Raw genomic sequence first — 6,000 nt, 5'->3', positions numbered from 1 at the left:
GATGGGTAAGTGTGTAAGAAGAATGGAGGGATGGATGGAAAGAGAGGGATGGGTGGAAATGTTGGTAGGGGGATGATGAGTGGATGGAAGGAAGAGGATAGAGGGATGAAAAGATGAGGTATAGAGGGTTGGTGGTCTGGGTACAGGACTCTAAAGGGGACTCCGGAATGAGAGCTGGCAGCTAGGGGCTCTGGGCAGAAGTACAGGCTCATGTTCCCAGCAGGAGCCCTCTGTGAAACTTCTGGCATCTTCCTTGACCACACTGGAGCCAGAATCTTCTGGCTGTGAGGACTCGAGAAGCAGAGGAACCTTCTGTTCCTTGTGGATCCCTGACCAAGCTTAAGACTGTGTACTCAGCTGCTGTTCACTCAATCATTAGCTCTAGGAGGCGTGGAGGTCCTTGACGCTCAGATGAACCCTAGAGGAACCTGGAATGTTAAACACACAGGGTTGTTCCTTTACAGGAAGGGATGCACAGCCTGCTATGACCATCACATGTCTGATGGGTCAGCATCTGTGAGGTTGAGCAGGATCCCTAGCAACAGAGTCAGCCCAGTAGGCAGGCTGGAGTGGTCCTGTGCCCGACCAGAGACCATCTCTCTACCTCTTCTTATCTGAGTGAATCCAGTGGTCAGGATAGAACCACAGCTATTTCTCCAGGCTCTCTGGACCCGCTGTGGTCTCCATATAGCTTGTCTTCTCCCTCCATCGCACCTGGCTGCTGGGCTCTGGAATGAAGGCCACTCCTATCACGATGCAGCCAGAGCCTTAACTATAAACCCAGCTAACACCAACGGTCTGCTCCATGGCTGGGGTACAGGGATCATGGAGGAAGGGAGACCGCCAAAGCACTGACCCCAGGGCCTACATACAGGAACCATTTAACTGGGATAGAGAGGTTTAGAAAGCCATGGGAAAGTCAAGAGGCTCCCAGCTTGTCAGTCAAAGATGCTATGAGTGGGGAGTGGGCAGAGCCATGATCGACAGGGTGAGACTCATACGTTATGGGCAGGAGGAAAAAACCTGGACCAGTGGGCAGGGACTCTTACAGGACAGCAAGGGGACAGAATAGGGATTGAGAACTCAGGCTTCATCTAGCTTTGAGGGTCTGACGGAGCTGGGGTGGGTAGGGGAGCAAGAGAGCCAGACCAGTAAGAACCTGCCCTACTAGCCAAAATGGAGCCGGGCTGCAAGCCATGCTGCAGGCATCAGAGAGCAGCAACCTCTTCACTGAAGCCCTCACTTGTACCCTGAACCTGATGGGTGTAACCCCTAGACCCAAAGTTCCCCATGGCTTTCCACCCTGGCTTGCAAGACCCAGCATAGCTTGGTTCCCCCACCTCTCCCTAGGGTCAACATTCCTGGCACCAATCCTGGTTCTAGGGCTTGGAGCCCCAGAACTGCAGGGCATGAGACACAACACTAAGCCCTGGGGCACTGGTAATACCCAGTTTCGCATTCACATCACCCAGGTGAGCTGGTCCTAGCCGGGTCCGCCACAACAGAAGAGACACTCATGATGTCCCACCTTGGGAGCCCAGACCTCTGTAGGCGCAACCATCCTGCCCTTTCTGAGTCCACAAATTGAACAGCTTTCTGCTGCTGGCGGTGCGGGGCGACCTCTTGTGGTCATACACGGGCATAACATGGCTATCGTGCCTCCGGGAGACTCCTGGGCTGAGTGGCAAGCCAACCACTGGCCAGGCTCATCAAGCCAAAAGAGAGAAAAAAGATAGAGTGGTTTTAAGTCCGCCAGAAACAGACGTGTGCTCTTCATCCACGCACGTTTATCAAGCACTTCCTCCACACTCTTTCTGCATAGGTACCGAGGCACAGACAGCCTAGTAGATTGACCCCCAACCTCCCTGGAGCTATAGGTCAGCTTGGGCCTGAGCTTCCACTTCAAGCTCAGAGCCCACAGTGCCAGTTCAGCACCTTCTGAGCCATACTCATGGGGATCCAGTGACCTGACTGGCCTAGCACCAGCTACCTCCTCCTTCTACCATGCAGGTATCACATGTTCTCTTCTTCCTGGGGTTCATTACAAGGGCCGCCAAATCCAGTGCATCAGCCTCTCCCTCCAGGGTCAGTCCCAAGAGTGACAAAGTGATGCCTGGGAAGCTTCTGGTGGTACAAGGGCCCATTGTCAGACTCACTGGGTGCTTGACTTGGCTTTGCCTGCAATGGGGCTATCCTAGGCTATCTGGGTAAATGCTGCTTCTACAAACCCCACAGGCCATGTGGGTATGAGTACCTTAGCTAGGAACATCAGGCACGACCATCTCCTCCACTCCCAATTCCCTCTGCCTCCTGAGTGCTGGGATCAAAGGTGTGCACCACCCCCACACCCCAGTAAGTCCTTACTTCAGACAGATTTGTCCAGGCAGCCCTAATATGAGAAACACCTAGAGGAGAGCAGCTAAAGTGGAGAGACTTTGCTTAGCTCTCAGGGGACGTGTCTGGCAGACTGTTGTCAGGGCCTCGATGGCCTGAGTGAGGAACCACGGTACTCAGAGCTGCCGGACATCTCAGCAGCATAGCTGGTATGAGGCTCGCCCTGCTGTGTTTCATGAGAAAGTGATGATAGGATAGGCTGCATGCTGCTGCCTCCTCATATCTGAACAACCTTAGGCTGTGGTCTCATGAGCACCCTCACAGCCCTCAACCACTACCCAGGTGCCCTAGGGCGGCCTCTTTCACAGCTCTCTTACCTTTCCTCCAGAACCTTCCCTGCCTTCCTACATTCCAACCCAGACCTGGACTAGTACGGGATAATGCCTTCATGAGGGACAGCAATGACAGCTTCCTGCTCTGCAGTATGCAGATGAGGAGAGGCCAGGACCAGTAGTGGATGGTGTGTGCGTGCTAGTGTGTGCACTCATGCACATGCACACACTTGCTCACCCACTCTCCGGCACCTCTAGCATCTATGTGTTGCTGTGCAGATCTGGAGGTAAGCACACAGGACCCCACTGGTTCTCTAGGTGAGGAGAGGACCTGAAGAGCAGGGAGGGCCACCTTGATGAGCTCTGTGATCAGCTGGATGTCTGCAGCCCACACAGTGAAGGTCCTGGTACTTTAGAGACAGAGGCTGATTTTGGACCTGCAGCGACCCCAGTAACATGCACCCCAAAGCCATCTAAGATGTGCCACATAGATTTGCCAGTCCATTCTCTTTTTTTAATTTTTTTTTTTTTTTTTTTAGGAGCTGGGGACTGAACCCAGGGCCTTGCGCTTGCTAGGCAAGCACTCTACCACTGAGCTAAATCCCCAACCCCTTTTTAATGTTTTTTTAAGTTTTTGAAATAAGGGAGGTTGCGACGGTACAAACTTTTAATCGCACGCAGCATTTGGGAGGCAGGGGTAGTTTGTGAGTTTGAGGATAGCCTGATCTATATAACAGATTCCAGGCAAGCCAGGGCTACATAGAGACTCTGCCTCAGGAAAATAAACACACACACACACACACACACACACACACACACACACACACACACACACATTTCCCAAAGATTGCCTACATTTGAGTTTTGTGTCAGTGGAGACACCAGGGTGGAGAGCCCCCTCAGTTCTCAAAGACAAGTATTTAAAAATAAATTAGGGGCTCGGTGGAAGTGCATGCCTTTAATCCTAGCAGAGACAGGCAGATCTCTGTGAGTTCAAGGCCAGCCTGGTCTACAAACAGAGTTCCAGGACAGCCAGGGCTACACAAAGAAACTCTGTTTCAAAAAAACAGAAAAAAGAAAAAAAAAAAGAAAGAAACTGGACCTGTGTGTTTTGTGTGTGTGAATGCTTTGCCTATGTATTTTATGTGTCGTGTGTGTGTGCACCATGAGCATGCCTAGCACTTACACAGCTCAGAGGACAACCTGGGATCCCCTGGAACCAGAGTTACTGAGAGAGGGCAAGGGAGAGACCACCGCAGTTACAGCTCATGGACCTCACATTGGACTAGCATGGTTCTGAGCAAGCCTGAGCCCTTCCTGTAACACTAACTGGGTGTGCTCAGCCACCCTGCTACATCCCTGGAGACCACCCCCAAACCCCAACCTCTATCTTACATACATCCACACCAGCCTCCTTCCCTCTGACAGTTTCTTCTAGGCCATTTTGGCTGACACTCTACTAATCAGTTGTCTTCCTCACGTCCTAGAGAGGCCGGGGTGCTCTGATCCTTGCCAAAAAACCTCATGACAGAGGGAAGAGACATTCCTGAGACCTCTGGGATCCTTCTTACAACTTCTAAATGGCTCTGTCCAAGTCTGAGAAAGTTTTCAGGTCCAGCTCTGCTTTGGGACGCTCCTTCCAACAGCAGGAACCTGTCAGTCACTGGCCAGAGCACAGCCACAGAGGGCTGCAGGCCTACTGAAGCAGGGAGGGCACCACTGCCTAAGGCCAAGCAGGTACAGGGGGAGGACGTGGTTTTAGTTTGGAAAAAAGGAAACTTTGAGCTCAAGCTCCAGCAACCTACAGGGTGGCTCTCAGGGCTCAGTCTAAACTGCTGCTCACAGATGACACCTTCTAGTGAGAACACAGCAGAGGCCTGAGGAACAAAGAGACCGGGGCATAGCTTCTAGGCATCTTCTCCAGGGTAGTCACGAAGCTCCTCAGAAACCAGCTGCGACGAGCCAGATGCTGACTGGCATGGCTGTCAGTGGACTCAGAGCCCTCGCTTTGTATTGAGGGCTGGTCATGTGTGCACCCTCTGCCTCACTTACCAAAGCTCCCAACTGACAGGAGGGCAGTCTGTTTGCGTAGTACTGTGTTTGAATAGATGCACAGGCTAGGCACAGAAAGCTGGCCTCCTCCTCCTTTTCCTCCTCTTCCTCCTCCTCCTCTTCCTCCTCCTTTTCCTCCTCTTCCTCCTCCTCCTCTTCCTCTTCCTCCTCTTCCTCCTCTTCTTCCTCTTCTTCCTCCTCTTCTTCCTCTTCCTCTTCTTCCTCCTCCTCTTCTTTTTTCTTTTTTTTAAAATATTTTATATATTTATTATATATAAGTACACTGTAGCTGTCTTCAGACACACCAGAAAAGAGCATCAGATCTCATTACACATGGTTGTGAGCCACCATGTGGTTGCTGGGAATTGAACTCAGGACCTTGGGAAGAGCAGTCGGTGCATTTAACCACTGAACCATTTCTCCACCCCCTCTTCTTTTTTCATGTCCATATAAGCTGGTCTTCTTATAACATGATGGGAATCTTACCCAGATCCAGATGCCTGGAAGCTAGCTAGCTAGAGCCAGACTTAGCAGACACCAGAAAGAAGGGAGACTATGAGAGTAAATGGGGCACAGGTGACGTGTGTGTGTGTGTGTGTGTGTGTGTGTGTGTGTGTGTGTGTGTGTGTGTGTGTGTTTTAATGACTCAATGAAGTCTATACTCAAGGAAGATCTCCATAGAGCATGAAGGTTGGAGGAGACGGAAGGGGGGGGGTCTCTAGGGAGCTGCAGAAATGTGGCAGAGCATTGGAGAAAAAACAACCAGAATAATGATCCCCTGGGGCTAAAGAGATGGCTGGGTGCTTAAAGCCCTCACTGTACAGCCATGAGGACCTGCGACTGGATCCTAGCACTCTCCCATGAGCTGAGCATAGTTGGAGTGTGGGGCTGTAACCGCACACAGTAGGGGAAGATCCCCAGGACTTGTTGAAGGCCAGCCTAGCTAAAAGACACAAGCTCCTGTGTGAGGGAGAGACCCTGTCTTGAAGGAACAAGTTAGAGAGCGGTCAGGAAACGACACTGGGTGTCCTTTGATCTCACCATGGGCTGGTTTGAGTCTGGGGAGGGATGCAGAAGAAAGCCCACGTCTAAGGAGCATGCTCCGAAAGCAGGACAGAACCCTCTTGATGGATAAGCACAGCTACCCTGGCCCCAGAACAAGGCTGTTGAGAAGACAGCAGAGGAGTGAGGTGGCGTGGGAAGGGGACAGGAAAGGGAAAAGAGTGTGGACAGGAGTCAGGTGATAAGACAATGGCCTGCGTGGCTGGATCTTGGCAATCAG

The sequence above is a fragment of the Rattus norvegicus genome, chromosome 7, assembly GCF_021556685.1.
Source record: "Rattus norvegicus strain SHRSP/BbbUtx chromosome 7, alternate assembly SHRSP_T2T, whole genome shotgun sequence".
Classification (NCBI taxonomy): domain Eukaryota; kingdom Metazoa; phylum Chordata; class Mammalia; order Rodentia; family Muridae; genus Rattus; species Rattus norvegicus.
The sequence above is the reverse complement of the archived record's forward strand: the minus strand, read 5'-3'. Positions refer to the sequence as shown.